General features: G+C 41.8%; 1 protein-coding gene and 1 pseudogene across 7 annotated transcripts in view; both read left to right on the top strand.

Annotated features, from left to right (window-relative positions):
• Window positions 1–18,359, top strand: part of cacna1ba (calcium channel, voltage-dependent, N type, alpha 1B subunit, a) — a 775,969-nt gene that overhangs the window by 58,549 nt on the left and 699,061 nt on the right. The gene's annotated exons all lie outside the window — the stretch shown is intronic.
• On the top strand, window positions 320–9,792 carry LOC144464332 (uncharacterized; annotated as a pseudogene).

Genomic DNA, 18,359 nt, shown 5'->3' on the forward strand with positions numbered 1-18,359 from the left:
AGGGCAGGGCAGACAATCAGACCGGTGGGAACACACGAGAGGAAGGGGCAAGTTACCTGAAACGAGAGGAGAGTTGGATGTCAAAATAAAACAGGAAGCCACGAGACAACATAGACACAAGACAGAACTAAAAATAACTAGCTTAACTTCTTGGACATGACAGTAACAGGTGGTGTGTTCTGCGTTTTATTTCCCAATTGCTTTTGAAAAGAAGAATAGGAAGAATAAGAATAGAGTACTGTCAACAAACTGTTACCATTAGAAATTGCCCGTTTCGGTTCAAAGCCGGAAGTCGCGCACATAATTCACGCAAGGGATCATGGGGGCTAGGAATAAGGTGGATACAGTACAGCACATTTTGAAAACTGATCAGCTGCAGTGTTAAAAACAGGAGCAAATTACAAAGTCACAAACACGAGGAGGAGGGGGTCTCTCTACAGTTGAGATATTTTGCATTATCTTCCCTAAAGAAAAACAAAAATTATGACTAAAACACAACAACAAAACAATAATTAGTGTAGAGCTTTGTGTGAAGAAGAATTTGGCCAAAAGTCATACATCTGCATGCAGATACAATTAGGTACATTAACATTAGCTCACTAACAGTCAGTCCCCCCCTCCCAAACTCTGCTAGCCACTAGGCTGGTTTATACAGTGCAAAATGCCATAGGCTTATAAGCCTAATAAACCTAATCAGCATGTTGCATTTGTGGGGAAAATGTTTCCAGCAAAAGACAATCCTTTGTCTATGAGTCTTTCAAGTATAATAAAGCTGATTTGTGTACATGTGTTTGAAATTGTCACTTTTAAGCAATGTTTAATGTGTCTTAGGTGTATTCTGAATCAATCAGACTTAGAGCACTTCACAGAAACTCCACCATAGGCTAGTGTTTTGGAGGTGTAACTGCAGAGCGACACAGTGTAGAAGCGAAAATCAGTGCCTGGAAGTGGGCCAGATGGCACCCGACCTCGTCTCCTACTTCTCCTGCAGATCGTCCTCTGATGTTGATTTAGTACCTTAGGTTCAGTTGGCAAACACTTAGAGAAACACTGGAGTCAAGTAGAATCAGGTGCAATCGAGTTTAATGTGTTCACAAGCAACAACACATACAACTCATTGAGTCAGGCTCCGGAGCACGACTGAAGTTTCGCTCTCTGCGTTCTCTCTTTTACGCTGGTGAAGATTCGAGAGAATCTCCACCCAATTCTTTTAATCCTGCCCACCTAAACCCAAACCTATTGGTGGCAGATCCTTTTCTTTTTAGCCTTTTCCCATCTGGTCCAAATCTATTGGTAGTAGGCCCCTTGGGCCCTTGCCCAAACATGACCTGGGCCTGGAAATCCCCAAATTCTCCCAGCATTAGGTTTGAGCCTGGTTTCACTTTATTTTTTAAAAATATATAAAACTTGGGGACTTTCTCTATACAGTCCCCTGTGCGTTCATGCAATGTGAGCTTAGAATGTGTGTCATGCAATACAAACATTAAGGAGTATGTGTGTGTTATTATTAAACAATACATGGTTATTATTAAACAATACATGGTGTGGTGTATGTGTGCTCTTCAGTGTGAATGCATAACCCTGTATTATGAATACATAAACTTGTATAACCTTATTTTATCACACATAGATGCATAACAAACAGTTTTATAGGAACTGGTAACATAAAACATGGTTATATGAACTTCACTCTTAATCAACTTATGCAATTTAACACTTTTATCTGATTAAAGATTAAATCTTACACTACAACAGACACACCATCGCTCAAGTATAAATGCTCAACGATGTAGGCCACATGCGTAGGCTCTGCGTAGAGCAAATGCTGAACTATAAATCCACCTTTACCCTTCAGTATGGTCTGTATATTTTCCCAGGTGGTGTCATACAACTGCAGCAGTAGAGGCTCCAGTTTTGTAATTTTTCTGAAAATCCTCTCTGCATATCCTTGAATATAAATCTTGCTATCTTATCTCTGGTGTACTTTTTATCAAGCTTCTGGTGAGTGTGGCGAAAAGTAGGCAGTGAGACGAGGTTCTACACTTGACATTGGTGCTCTCATTTCTGGTACCTCCGCTGCTTCATTTGGAAGGCAGGCATAACATTCCACAGATTTGATGTGGTTATAGAGTAGGTTATTTGCTTTATACAAACTCAGACAAAATTTGTTGGTAATTTTGCCATCTACAATGTAGAACCCAAAACACCTCCACACGTGGTTCTCAGATGCTTCCATGTTGTGATTATCTAATCAGCTCATTGCAAGTGTCCTCCTCCATTTTTATTAGTTAGTTTAGTCTTCTGACAGGGGGTTAGAGCATACAGTAAGTCAATCTGATAGTGAATTTTAAGAGTTTCCTCTGCTGGACCACAAGGCAGACTCCTTCAAACCCTAATAGAGGGTTAATTCTAATAGGTCAATACATTTCAGATACCTGATTTTTTTTCCCCCCATGTTCAAATGAAAGTTTGAATTTCACACAAAAAGTGGCAGCTTTCCTTTTTAGTATATATGAGCTGTGTGAGTGCATGTGTGTGGGTATATACTATGAATTGTAAAAAAATAATGGACGTGGCTACTGTGACATCAACCATTGGTTTCTGGACACCGTTCTGAAGCCTTCAGTTCGGCACTATGGCCGTCACTATCTTGTTTTTTTTGGGAGCTAGAAGTGACTATATTTGGGCAAGAGGGTAGAGCTGTGAAGGAGTGAGGGATGGGTCTGACTGAGAAGCTGAGGACACTATCAGCAGACAGCCTGTCACTTAAAGTGGCCCTGTCCCCCTTAATTATGCACAACTTTAACCCTTATTAAAATGTGAACGGGTGAGTTATAAAAAAAAATCTGTTTTTTTGTACCAGGCTGTAAACATGTTAATTTCTGCTGTAAAGTCGGGCATTTAACATGGGAGTCTGTGGGTATTTACTGAAGATAGAAAGAACTGCAGTTTTTGGCACTTCTGTTTTGGTGTCATTTTTAGGCCCCAGAGGTGCTGTGTGGTATATGTGCATATTTATATGTATGTAGCATCTGTTCTGTTCTGTGCTGAGTGCGCTGAGTGTAGAGGTGAAGGCCATTAACGGCTATTAAGTTCTAAAGGCCTGTATGCAGCCAGAGCCTCTTCCAGTGTGTGTGTGTGTGTGTGTGTGTGTGTGTGTGTGTGAATAGGAGTGGCCCAAGCAGGCCTTACTGAATTGGAGCTAAGCAGACTGACATGATAACCATGATTGAGGGGCTGGGTGGTGGATCGAGGCAGTTACAGCAGCAGGCTGGTCTTCCTATCAATGCCATGCTACACTGATGACTGATTAAGCATGTTGTCAGGGTAGATACTGCATCGCTCATATTAAATGCATGCAGCTGGATGCACATACACATGCAGTTTGGCACAGTAAGACATGTACACACATGCTAACAAATCACCTCTCCATGATGATGTTTGTTTCCAGCAGAATGTGCTGTGTGGAGACTCATGGCTATTAGGGCATCAGCGATGAGTCACTCATTTTTGATTGCATTCAGTTCATTTGGACAGGACTTAATAATATCAACTCAGCAATGTGTGTTCAACGTATGAGGTTCACAACTTTCTTTAGCAATAAATTGAAAGATAGTGAAATCATAGGTTGGGTCTTCAACCACAGCAACCCAGCAGCAAGTACAAAGAGGATTGATCTGTTATAAATAGCTATTATTACACTGTAAGCTTATCAGCCACCATTGGCTTTGGGTTCAACTCAATGTTCTTGTACAATTTTTCATGAAAATGATTCCAACAACAAATGTGGTCTATCAATACAACAGCATTAAGGACTACATTACCATTTTTCTTACTTGTACTTAGTGGTAATACTGAAGCTGGCTGAGTATCCAGTATAAAACACCTGAGTGCTGTTTGGTGCTGGGCAGGTAGAGTACAGTGTGTTTATGTTATTTTATTTTATGTTTTGATTTTGCTGAAGATGTAGCTGCTGCTGGGTATGGGGATCCAACCTTACAGTACATTTACAGGCCATAAAGAACATTAAACACAATAAGCCAATATATAAAAGCTTCATAGTCTTGCAGAGTTGTGTGAAAGTGTCCATTTTTAAAGGAATATTTCAATCTCCTGGAAACTAATACCTAATGACATTCTTTTGTACACAGCTGGAGTCAAGACATTGTTAGCCTAGCTTAGCTCTGGATCTGTCCAAACTTCCAAAATATCCTTATCAACACCTCTAATATTCACTAATTATTACATAAAGGCTGCACGATTATGGCCAAAATGATTCAAATGATTATTTTGATCAATATTGAGATCACAATTATTTCTTACAATTATTTGTTGTTTTTAGTAACAAACTATTTTTATTGCACACTTAAGTCAATAGAGTACTGCTTGTACGTCCAAGCTACTTTCCTGTTGATGTCCTCATCTTTGCATCAAAATAAGACTGGTCTTTATTCCTTCTCGTCTCCTCGCAAAATGTGAATAAAATTATACCAAAACTTTTGACCCAAAATTGAACATGAGCAAAGGTATTCTTCTTCGCCATTCTTCTTGATGCATTCATCTTACTGCAGGTTATGGCGTTTTTTCAGGTTGTTTTACAAGTTACTGAGGTTGTTTTGTGGCACTCTTGTTTTGTGCGCTCTTTGCATATGATTTGCTCTTCCTGTGTCCAAACAACAGATGATGATGGTTGATGATGGGTGATTTTCGTTTTGCTCATCTGCAGCCACAACATTTAGGACAGTTTTTCACAGGCTGTTGCTGCAGGGTGCACGCATAGCAGCCTGACAGCTCTTCAAATGAGAAGGCTGGCTGTCAGTTTAGGAAGCACTTGATTTGATCTGCAGCTGAGTTTTCTATGAGTGGAGCATGCATTTTAAACATCAATATCGCCATTGATCATTTTCATTTAATTGTGGGAAACAAGAATCATAATTGTGATTAATATTTGATGAACTGTGCAGCCCTAGTCTAATGTGTCAGATTTAGGGGGATTTAGTGGAATATATAATGTGGGTGTGTAGAGGGCGGGATATGAGGTGAATCCACCCGCGCAACCTTCCAGGTGGACTGTGATTTATAAAGGGAAAAGTGCTTGCAGGTGTGCGTGTGCACGGTTTTATAAATCAGATTAATTTATTGGCGCAAGCCATTTTCAGCTTTTGGGCACACATACACTTTTAGTATGGACGCAATGTTTTATAAATGAGGCCCCTGGTGATTTAAACTGGTTAAAACATGGAATAAAGCAGTTTCATGTTACAAATCAGTTTTCTTACAACGCTGCTCATTGCAGAGGGCCATCTAACTAGGGTGGTCGACATGAAAATGCGAATGTCTCTATCTAGAGCCAGTGTTTAGTTTGTCCATTCTGGGCTACTGTAGACACAAGGCGGTGCAACATGGTGATCTCTGTAGACAAGGACCTGGGGCCTGTATCACGAAGCGAGATCAACCTTTCCTGGGTTACCCAGGCCTATCCTGGGTTGACTAACCCTAACAATGGCAATCAGGATAATCGGTATCACGACGCTGGATATCAACTCGGTAACTCAACCCAGGGTTGCTTTATCAAGAGCCGTGAACGCGCACGCAGCGGACCAATCACAACCATGAGAGAAGCGCAGCGTCACTGAGTGTCCTCACAGAGTGCCGTATGTGAGGGGGAAAAAAAGTATTTCTCATGAGGATCAGAGATTAAGTCTACTAAAATATGAGGAGGAGAAAAGCATCATTACAGAAAAGGCCAACACCGTGGCAGCTGCAGGAGGAGGAAACATGCGTGGCAACATATAACGGGATGAATAATGTTTAGTTTAGTTTAGATTAGTTTATTTGCACATAATGTTAAAAACAGACAGTATAAAATTTACAAGATTAAAAAAAGAAAAGTGCCGGAGAGGTTAGATGCCACTAAAAGCTTATCAAAGAAATTCCCCTGTCAAAACATCAATGAAATCACATAATAGAGAAGAAAAAAAAAATGGGTCAGGAAAGAAGAAATAGAGGAGGAGAGAGGGAAAAATCAAGACAAAACAAGGTAGCACATAAAATTATGTGTAGCTTAAATTACTCATCACTGGTTCAAGTAGCTACAGTACCTGTACATCTGACACTGATCACACCCTTGAATCCCATGAAATCAATGCTGCGCAGATGAATTGCGTGTATTACAATTATCGTCTAACATCATTGCGTCTGATAAATTGGTCTTCTTTGTCATAACATTATATATGCTACAATAATGCTTAAAGCTGACGCCACAATTAAATCATATCAACACCACATTGATAGTCTGAATAAAATCATCCTGATATTGAGCTGTGTTAGAAATTAACAGCTGCACAAAAATATACTTAGGGCTCTAGTTTCGCAGACCGGGTGCGGTGAAGGCGCAGCGCACCTGCGCTTCACCAAATGGGTGTGGCCATTTGGCCAGGCGCAAGTCGGAAAGAGGGAGGAGAGAAGGCGTGGAGTGGGTTTTACACAGCCCATTCACATCACACCAATCAAATGAGCCTCTCTCCTCGCTCTTAAATGCGCCGCGTGAAGGCGTAATGAGAGTTTACTCAATTCCCCATGGCGGAAGAGAGCAGCAGCGTCAGACAGCCAAACTTCTCCCAGGAGGAAACTGATGTTTTGGTCCGGGAGGTCCAAGCTCGCAGTGTCTGAATATACGGAACTGCGAGTAGACCTCCACAGGCTGATGATGCAAAGGTAGCCTGGGAGGAGGTCACCACAATTGTAAATCAATGTTGTGTTCCTCTAGTGCGTGTGCGCGCTTTCTCTTTCTCTCTCGCAGTCTCACTCTGTTTCTTTGCTTTTGACTATTCTAAGATGACAGATGCTGAATATACACTCCCTATCTGATGCTGTGGCTGTTTGTGGTTGACTGAGAGGGATGTGAACTCATTAGTTTTGTTAATCAAATCAGGTTGGGTTTCCATTACGTGTGCCAAACGGTGCCAATCCCCTTTGATCTGACATCAGATGGGACGGGACAGTCGATATAGAGATACATTTATGTGCTGATTGCAGATAGTTGCATTGAATAGTTTTTTGGGGGGGGTATTTATTGCATTGTTAATGTGCCTGATTTTCTGGAAACCTGCCTGTGAGGTTTTGGTGACGTGTGCGCACTGTCCGCTGGTCAGCCAAACGTTGGCTTACTCCGCCTGCGCTGACAGTAGACGTGGTTTCAGCTGGCGAGCTTTTAGCGCACCTTCGGCAGAGCCTTTTGGCATGAAACTGTCACTGCGCCAAGCTGGATCTGTCGACACCTCCCCCTGCTGCGCCGCCAAACTACCAAACTGAGCGCGCCTCGGGTTGCGCTGCTCGAAACCAGCTCTGCGCGGGGTTCGCCACCCTGCGCCACCCTGCGCTGCGCCGGGAAACTAGAGCCCTTAGTCTCCCTCTTTAAAAAACAAAAAGGAAAATTCCTCAAACACCATTAAGTGTAGACATGATAGGCTACTTTCCACATTTCCAGCAGCAAAGCTATCAATTAGGCCCATTATCTTTAACAGGGATCATTTCCTCTAATTAATGGTGCTATTAAGTGTCCGCATATTTTCAGTTTCTTTCTTATGAAGGGGTGGGATGAAATTTCGACTTCTTTCCACTCCTTTTTGAACAGTCTTTTCATTGTCTGTTGTTGTTGCTTTCTTTTCTTTTTTAATGTTCAAAATAAACTTTCAAATCAAAATCAATCAAATTAATTAAACTTCCCGTCATGACTGGGCTGCATTTCTGTCAGTGGAGTCATTTTTTTCCGAACAGCTGATTGGCCGTGGGTGGTGCTTTTTATAGGATCAGATTCAACCCTGAACTTACCCTGATCCAGAGCAGGGTAGCCGTTCAGAGTCAGTTACCATGGTGATCTACCCCGATAAGAACTGAACCGGCTTCGTGAGAGCGAAAACCCAGGGTTAACCCTGAAGTTACCTCGCTAAGACATTAATCCTGCTTCGTGATACAGGCCCCAGCTCACTATGTAGATATAAACAACTCATTCTAACATAACAAAAACACAACGATTCGTATTTCCAGGTGATTATACACTAAAGAAAACAAACTTATTATATTCCATTTTTGCCAAGATATCCCCCTAAATACTACACACTGGACCTTTAATACGTCATGTAATTCATATGCAAACAGAAAGCTGTGGTTTAAGGGGGAGTTGCTCTATTTCTTAATGAACAGCAGTCAACTGGAGTGAGAGTGTGCACTCTTAAAAGAACGAATGTGTTATTTCCCCATATATTGGACCCTGTAATATAAAAATGTTGATGACTAAATCAGCTTTAAACTGGCACTTTGTGTAATTTATCAGCAGTTTGCTTATTTCATTAATTATGCTCTAAAGGAATAAGCAAATCTTCCAGTTGTGTTGTACCTTGATTCAGGTATGCCTGATCACTTTTACAGCACTGGGCGAACATCATCCAGTAAGGCCAGGACGACAGGTCAATGTCATCATCACCCCAACAATCCAAGACTGGGTACCAATCCAGATATAAACAGCCTCAATGAAAGAGCAGCTGACCTAATAAGGGAAGAGCCTCTGACAAATACCAAAGCTGAGTTGCCAAGTATCTTCAGATGATCTGCTAGAAGATGTGAATGCTGCCCTAAATACCATCCCTACAAGGACCGTCACTGAGAACAACAAGCTGATTCACAGTACAGCAACAGTAATTCCAGAGATGCTTGGATACAAGATGGACATTGTACATAAGAACTAGTACCCTCCATGAAAGAGACAGTTGGAGGCCAAGATAAAGGCAACATGGAGAGAAGTTAGCCAACTAGCAGAGCTAGGGAACATGGTGCATTAAGGGGTACCAAGGAAGTACAACAAGCTCTCCATTCCTGAGGCACCTGACACTGCCACACAAGGACTAACAACTCTGGCCACCCGGCTGAAGAGATACACCAAAGAAGTAGAAGCCAGGACAATAAACAGTATGTTCTCCACTGAACCAGCCAAGGTGTTATCTCAGTGGCAGGGAAATAACAGCAGGTCAGACCCACCAAGAGCTGAGATGGAAACATACTGGAAGGGCATATGGGAAAGAGAAGCATCACACAACACCGATGCCCAATGGCTAGTGGACCTAAGAGCTGGCCACAGCAACCTCCCTGAACAAGAACTAGTAACCATCTCAATGGCAGACATCCAGGAAAGAGTGTCAAAGATGAAGCACTGGACAGCACTGGGCCCTGATATAATCCATACATACTGGCTGAAGGAGCTAACGCTAATGAACGCCTAGCAGCACAGATGGCCCAGCTGTTAAGGGATGGGACCCACCCAGAATGGTTGACACAAGGCAGGACAATCTTGATCATGAAAGACCCCCAGAAGGGAACCATCCCATCCAACCTGCACAACATGGAAGCTCCTGTCAGGCATCATAGCGGCTAAGATAACTAGGCAAATGGGCCATTACATGAGCAAGGCACAGAAAGGAATTGGCAGTAACACCAGAGGAACCAAGCACCTGCTACTGGTTGATAGAGCAATCGCCCGAGACTGCAAGAGCAGAAAGACCAACTTGTGCACCGCCTGGACTGACTACAAGAATGCCTACGACTCAATGCCATACACATGGAGTTGACCTACCAGAGGGCAACATAGGAGACATCCAGGACAGCTACAAGTACCTTGGGATCCTACAGGCTAACTAAAAATCATGAGGAGGCCTCAAGGAAGTCGGCCACAACCAAATACCTCCAGAGAGTAAGGCAAGTCCTGAGAAGTCAGAGCAAAGTCCAAGCCATCAACATGTACGCACTGCCAGCCATCAGATACCCAGCTGGGATCGTAAACTGGCCTAAGGAGGAAATAGAAGCCAAAGATATCAAGACAAGAAAGCTCCTCAACATGCATGGAGGGTTCCACCCTAAGTCCAGCACCCTGAGGCTATACACTAAGCGGAAAGAGGGAGGCCGAGGCCCAGTGAGCATCAGAGCCACTATTCAGGATAAAACATCCAAAATCCAGGAGGACATTAAGAAGATGGCCCCAAAGGATGAGCTGCTAAGTGAATGCCTCAGACAACAGAAACCTGATGAGAGCAAAGAGGTGGAGGAGCAAAGAACATGGAGAGACAAGCCCCTACATGGTGCATACCACCGTCAGATAGAGGAGGTGGCTGATATCAAGAAGACCTACCAGTGGCTGGAGAATGCTGGACTGACAGACAGCATGGAGGCACTAATCATCGCAGCACAAGAACAGGCTCTAAGCACAAGGGCCATAGAGGCCAGGGTCTACCACAGCAGATCAGAGCCAAGGTACAGGCTGTGCAAAGATGCCCCGGAGACAGTCCAGTACAAAGTGGTAGGGAGTAAGATGCAAGCAGGATCTGCGTACATGGAGAGGCACAACCAAGTAGCTTTACAGGAACATCTTTACCCAGGATGGACTCGAAGTACCCAAATCCTAATGGGGCACACCACCAAAGGTGGTTGAGAACAACAGGGATAAGATCCTGTGGGACTTCAGCTTAAAGACTGACAAACAGCTGCTGGCTTACCAACCGGACATAGTGGTGGTTGGCAAACACCAGAAGAGGGCAATGGTGGTAGATGTGGCGATACCAGCTGACAGCAACATCAGAGAGAAGGAACACAAAAAGGTGGAGAAGTATCAAGGGTTGAAAGAACAGCTGGAACAGATGTTAAAGGTCAAAGTTGATGTGGTCCCCGTGGTAGTAGGAGCAGTCGGGCAAATGCGTTTGCACACAGCTGGTTGAATATCAGCAAAGTTTCCCTGCTTCCCTTCACTGGTTCCTGCACAGCAGGGTTGGCCTTTTTTTCACTGTTATAAAACAGCAAAAGCAGCATGTGTATACATTCAGTAGGCTGTATCTTCAGTAGCTAGCTAGCTAACCCTACACTTTTCAGGGTTTGATTTTGGTTTTGGAACAGGGAAAAAAAACATATATCTTTTTCCAACCTCTCCAGGTAACAAGTATCATTAATACACGATGTACCCCAGGCACAACATTTAGCTCCAAATCCACAAAACCTGTCTGAAAATGAAGGAAATCTGAAATGACTGCATTAGAGTCAATGGAGCACAGCTGTGTTGTTGTCGGACCCTGGTCTGCTATGTTATGATAGGCCAGTCTGTGTCCGGGGGTGGGACTTAGCAAAGGGTCAGTTGCTTTGGATCTTAGCTGGCCAGTTATTCCTATCATTGAAAATAACATCATACTTATCAAGTTAATTGCTGAGTTCTTGAAACACGGCAAAACTGATGTAAGAAAATAAGACTGGGCAAGAAACAGGTCCACAAGACAAGGTTTTAAACAAAAGCCCAGGTTTAACAAGATATAAAAGCAGTGTTATCGTGTTGATTGTAGCTGATTGGTCATCCATTTATGCAATAATGACCAACAAGGTTTTTGATAGCAGATGGATGAGTGGTACTGTTGACAGCTCCGCACTGAAGCTTCTTGGGCTCATAGCTTCACAGACTTGACAGGACGAGCGGCTCCACAGCTCTGAATCCTGGAGGTAGTGATTCAGAGCTTTTAAAATAACAAGTTTAAAAGAATAATTCGATGTTCCTAAATGTTTCAAGTAACTATATTCACCAGCTGCCATTTACACTGACAACTGCTGAGCTACCTGAAGTAACAAAGATCCAACTAGAAGAGACAAAGTTTCTTCAGGTAAGTTTCTAATTGTTTATATAAAAAAAAGACTTTGTACTTTCTGCCTTCTTGGAAGGTAAAAAGACACAACTCATCTTTTGCCAAGAGTAAATGGCCTAAACTCAATCATACCAAAAGCATATTAACCAGACAACAGCAAATTTTTGGGGTTTTTTTTTGTTCCGCTAACTCACCAAATTGTTATTAACTGCAGTAAGTGAAAATTGCACTTTAAAATTATTTTGTGTTATTTTGATATGAAAACAAGGCATGCCTCCATACTACTCTAAGCCAAACTTGGTTGGAAGAGAAACGAGCGAACGGTAAAATTGTTACCCAAACTGTCCACTGTAACCATCCATCAGAGATTGCAAATTGACGTCCAACTTTAACTTTGACCTGTAATTTTTCAATTCAGATGTGCTCATTTAAGTATACCAAATAAAGTGGTTTAGACCGTAAGATTAAAGGGATGGCTTGTTTACACTGGTTGCATTGTCATGCATTCCCAAATTTCAGCAAATATTTTTGGTGAGCATATACAAAGCAAGGAACCTTCTGTCAATGTTTTCCTCTGAAGAAAGAGAAATTATTTATCCCCAGGGGCAAGTTGTGACATGTTAAAGATACTCTTATACTGTATGTAACCATTAAGACATGATAATAGAATTATAACATAAAAAGTATGTAAAAAAAAATAAGTGCATTTTGCAAAAATATATAACACAATATATAAAAAAATAAATATAGAAATAAGAATATAGCAAATATGTACAAATATGTGCATCATACTAATTGTCATGTATGAATGCAAAAATTAACACAGTAATGAGAAAATATTGTACAAATGCATTATTGCACAGCATATTGCACAAATTATGTACACCTAAAACACCTGACAGTGGAGGGAACTGAGGAAGAGATACCTGCAGTCCTTAAAAACTTCAACATTGACGATGGCCCCTTTATAGCCAGGGAGCTCGCCAGGATGAACTCCATGGCATTCCACCAGAGGTCTTTCATCCAGTGCTGCTGTGGTATGCGTATTGTAGTGTGGGGATTGTGGTTTATGTGTTTTATTGTGCCTTCCATGTTTAAAGTATATTGTGGTTGATGTATGATGTTTTAAACTGTATATATTAATAACATTTTAGGTCTACATGTAAAAGCCCAACTTGGGACAAGAGTGGAAAATTAGCAATAGCTATAAACTCTCTGTGCAATACATCAGTCCCATACTCTGTATTGGAACTATGTTAAATTCCATTGTCCCTATCAAATGAAATGAAAAAAAAAAAAAATGAAGGAAAATATAAATAAATAAAATAACTGTGGTTCTGATGACATCATGCTAGAGATCTGTAACCTTGCTCTGCTGAAAAGCAGCCAGTCTGATATGTGGTCTCTCTCCAACATCATCCCAACTGCCGTGGCATCAGTCTAACATGTATCATTGCAAAGATGTACATCTGCATGATACTAAACTCGAGAAAGAACAATCTGACAGCAGTCCTGTGTTTGTCGACTTCAAAAAGGCATTTGACTTGATACACTAAGGTGTAATGATGAGGATACTCAAGGCCTACAGTGCCCCTCCTCACCTGCTCCGGCCCATGGGGTCCATGTACATGACTACAAGAGCAAAGGTTGTGACCCCAGATGGTAATGGTGAGGAGTTTGACATCCAGGCAGAGGTGTTGCAAGGAGACACCCTCGCCACTTCCTCTTCATAACGTCTATGCACTCAGACAGGCTATCAGTGGACGAGAGCAGGAACTCGACTTCACCATCACACCAAAGAGGTCCAGATGACTCCCTGCAGTAGTTCTAACGGACTTGGATTATACAGATGACATCAGCCTGCTTTGTGACCCAGTGGAGCAAACACAAGAGCTTTTGACTAGAGTGGAGACAGAGAGTGCCAAGGTTGGTCTCAGGCTAAATGCCAAGAAAACTGAGGTCATTACCTACAGCATCCTCCTGGACCATCCATCCCTAAGGACATCAGTCAATGACTTTAAATACCTTGGCTCATGGATCAACTCGGCACAGCAGGAACCTAAAGCGAGGAAAGCTCTAGCATGGAGGGCTCTGAATGGCATGGCTGGTGTATGGAAGTCCAACCTCTCCTAACATACCAAGCTCATCTCTGCGACGTTCTCCTACACATATTTGAATAATGGACCCTGAGGCCCACCCTGCAGAAGTCCCTGGGTGGATGCTACACCAGAGTGCTGGGTGCAGTAGTGAATATCAACCAGGGTGTGCACATCATTATTAGGAATCTATATGGAGAGCTGAACATCAACCAGGGTATGAACGTCATTGTCAGGAATCTTTATGGAGAGCTGTTTAGGGTGAGCGAGGAAATAGCATCCAGGAGAATGAGACTGGCTGGTCACTGCCAGAGACACTGGAAACTCCTAGCCAGCAAACTGGAGCTGTGGGAGCCAAAACATGGACATCATTCACAAGGACGTCCACATCAACATACATACATCCTGAAGAAAGATGCAGGAGCTAGAAGCACTGGTGAGCAGCCAGATGCATGGAAGATCAAGATGACTGGAGACGCCGATGGAGGGCTTGTCTGAGGACAACTAAATGAATGGATCACATTAATTAAATAGTACTGATATGTGAAGCAGTTCAGGAGCTGTCTCATTCTAAACACCATTACCATTTCGAACATGCCATCAACTGATCCTAGTGCACATTGCACATTTACTCTTAGGACATGGGCCTGAGCTGTCGTTCATGAGCTGCTAATCAAATCATGTGGTGGGTTGCATGAAAAGAAGAGCCTGGATCTAAGTCCCGTAGGCCAGGCCTGACCTGTACCATGTTCCAATAAGTTGTAGGGAGTTGCTAATAAGAGCACTTATCTGCCTCTCCATGCTCCAACCCAGATCAATAGTGTATTGAGCTGAGGGAATAGCTTCACTTCAGCATTCCTCTTTATAGCTGGCTGGATCAAAGCAGCTGCTGTTGGATCTTTGCAGTGGCTTGCTCCTACAGTGCAACCTGCCCTCCCCACCGCCACACACAGCTTAGGATAGCACTGCTCGGCTGAATGGGAAGATTCTTCAGTGAAATACTTCATTTTCAATAATCTCGCAACAGGAATGAGGTGGCTTTATTTTAAATATTTTTCTTGTTTGTTTTTATATGTAGTAAGTTAGGCCTGGGCAATAAAATGACTACAATATATCAATGTATTTTGAAGCAAGATAGAGATTTAGACAATACCATTTATATCAACATAGGGTCAGGTTATGTTACATAATGCTGTTCTTCAGAAAAGCCATACCAGTGTTCATTTCTCCTATCTCACACTCTCCGCACAGCTCCACCCCACTCACTCAGTCACAAGTTCTCCAGCAACACTATGAGAGACACAGAGCTGCTCCTCTGTTCAATCTGTCTGTTAGTCTTCAGAACGACCTCAGTCTATATGTTGCACGTGCTGCACTAAATCAGTCTGTGCAATGAATGAAATGACCACAGTAGCACATGTGTAATCCAGTGCTGTGCTGCGTGTGTGGGAGACAGAACCACCTGATTTTGTCTGGTGAGCATTTGTTTGCAAGTTTGTGTGTGAGATAGATCATATCGTATTGCCATTCTTGATAGTTGTAGTTTATTGTGTGACAGTAAGACAGTGTCTCTCCCTCCCTCCCTCCCTCAGCCTCTCTGTTGATACTATGTGCATTAATAAGATTTAATAGCCTAAATAATTGAAAATATTTAAAATCATTTTCCAGCACTAGATTAATTTGAAAGGCCATGGAAAATTACTATTTAACAACTCTGTTTCTTGTGACATCTCAAATGTGGCTTTGACTTGCAACTGAACATGTAACCCATTTCGTAGAAAATATCAAGATGTATCGCCACTCAGCCTGAAAATACAGAGATATACATTTTTGTCCATGTTGCCCAGCCCTATAGTAAGTAAGTAATAATTATCACATCATCAAAAATGTCACATTAAAAAAAAATAAAAACAGTTTCATGTAAATCCAATTAATACATTACAACTGGACTTTGTTGTGACTAGCTTGCCCCCCCCCCCCCCCCCCCCATGTTGGCCTAATTTGAGGAAGTTGAGTATTGTGGCTGCTCTAAGACCCTCTGTTTCATGCAGGTTCAGATGGTGGACTTTGTACAGAGAAGGCGTAGGACAGCGGTAAACCAAGGTATACTATGGTATGAAAATTGATGGTTATTATACTGTGTACATTTGCTTACCTACAGGTTTATTTATTTATTTTTTAAAGCGACTGGATAGAGAATCTCATCTGCACATGCACATTTCCTTTCCTCCTTGACCCCCTGTCAGACTTTTTATATATTCCTCCATAACTATAACTCCTTCCATAGTTTTGATCATAGTATTATCATTCTAACTGATAATAATAGTAATTGTGTAATACCATATTCTATTTTATTTTCTTATACAGTTATGTTATCATTCTGTAAAAATGTCATACCATTGCAGTGCTAATAAGGTGATAATTGAAACGTTAGTGGGAATTTTTGTTTCATTTGATCATTTTGTCATTTTATGGCTTGCTTAGGCTTAGCTTGCTGCAAAAATGCCATTTTCATACTTGTACATCCTTGAAATTCTTGCCAGCCAGGCAGGATCTCTGCTTGGACACATTAAAGCTATAGTGCGTAACTTCTGTCGCCTCCCAGCGGATAATGCGTTATTACAACTAATAAGCCGGCGGCACTTCCATGTACACAAAGTAACACACCGTGTACAAAGAGTAACACTTGCCAGTCGCCACACACCATTTGTGGTAGGATCCACTTCTGAACCGTGTCTCGGCCGCTTCTCCGCCATGTTGCTTTCTCTTTCTACTTGCGCTCTACCTCTTGCTATGACACTCTCCGCTCTTCCTCCTCCTCCCTTCTTGTTGTGAGGAAGCATTTCCTGTGCACCAGCGCGGGAATGTCGCTGGTCGACACACATACTAAAATGATATATATTGAAAAATACCGCGAGATGTTAGAGGAGCCGATCGGCTTAATCAGCATTGTGTCATCTCCTCTAGTAGTTGCTTGGGTGAAACGGACATTTACGGACCTGTAGAAGTTACGCACTATAGCTTTAAGTTTGACACTTATTAAAGTGTTTAATCAATAATTGCTTGAAGGATGTTTTGCAGTATAACCACTGAAGTTTCTTAAAGCTACAGTTGGTAACTTTTATAAAGCTATTTTTTTGTCATATTTTTTTAAACTGTCACTACATCCACACAGTAGTACATGAGACAGATGATCTGTCAAAAAAAAAAATAAAATCACTGCCCTCTCGAATTTCTTACAATGACCTTAACGCACGTGAACAAGAACAAGCAATAAAAGCTGAGGAGTCTCTAACACAGCTGTCAACTATATCAATTACTGCTCGGGACCTGTGATCAAACTGTCAGACTAGGCAGTGCTGATCAATTATGAATCAAGATTCTGTTACTGTATTTATTTTTCACCTCAGAGGTTTTCAGAGACATATTTTAGTGTACTGTTTTGCTGTAAAATAAGAAAGTTGGTCCAGATGTTTGTGGTGCTTGGTGCTTCACTTGACTGTTTCCAACATGGTGGTCACAAACTTTCTCATTTCTCTTTTCAAACAGTTCACTAAAATATGTTTCTGAAAACATTTAAGATGAGAAATAAGTACAGTAACAGAATTGTGTTTCATATTTGATCAGTGCTGCCTAGTTTATTTTGAGCCGTGATTGACATTATTAATGGCTGTGTTAGAGACTCCTTAGCTCCGATTGGTTGCTATCCATAAGCTGTGGGAGATTCTAGCAAAAGCCTCTGTTACCATTGCCGTGATTTTTTTCACAGACTATCTACCTCATGTAATATTGTGTTGATGTAGTGACAATCTCAGCAAATATTTAAGTTATTTTATAAACCTTAGCTTTAAATTCCCATAAGCACCTTCAGGCAGTGTTCCGCCTGTAGTGTTTAACCCCAGTAGTCAGAGTGAGTTGTGCTTATTCTTCTCCATCTTGCCTTGATGTCTACTGATGTTTACATTTGAAAACCTCTAACTGGCTAGCTAGCAGCTAACTAGCAAAAGTAGCAGGAGTTTACAGACTGCTAAGCTTACTTCTTGTCCCAAAAAAGTGACTCACAGCCACATGCCACCACCATCTAAAGTCAACCACAAAAAGCACCACCAAGACTTGCAAAATAGACAAAAGTAAAAAGTCTAAATTTAGCACAAATTTAGCGGAGCTGATGGAGAGGCGACTGGAAATGTCTACATGCCTACATCAGTCTCCTGATAATCACCAGAGCCTGGCTCATCTGGTTATGTTGGTATGTTAACATGAATGTTGTCCCAGTACAAAATGGAATGTATTGTGTATTCCAGTTGTTGTGAGTTTGGACTCCTGAGTTTAACTTAACAAGTCTGAACTCCGAAGAACATATGTTTGACCATGACATAATTTGTATTGATAAAGGCTTTGGTCTGTATGACCAGAAGCTTATGGATGTTGATGTTAACTGACATTACTGTTCTATACATTATAGTCTAGTATATTACAGATAAACATTTCAGCGGTTTTATTACAAAGATAAAATGTGTGTTCCCATGAGCTGCTGCTCTTCACATCAATCTCTCATCATCTTCAGCCTCTCTGAGCCTTATCACTGTTGTAT

The sequence above is a fragment of the Epinephelus lanceolatus genome, chromosome 9 (genome assembly GCF_041903045.1).
Source record: "Epinephelus lanceolatus isolate andai-2023 chromosome 9, ASM4190304v1, whole genome shotgun sequence".
Taxonomy (NCBI): domain Eukaryota; kingdom Metazoa; phylum Chordata; class Actinopteri; order Perciformes; family Serranidae; genus Epinephelus; species Epinephelus lanceolatus.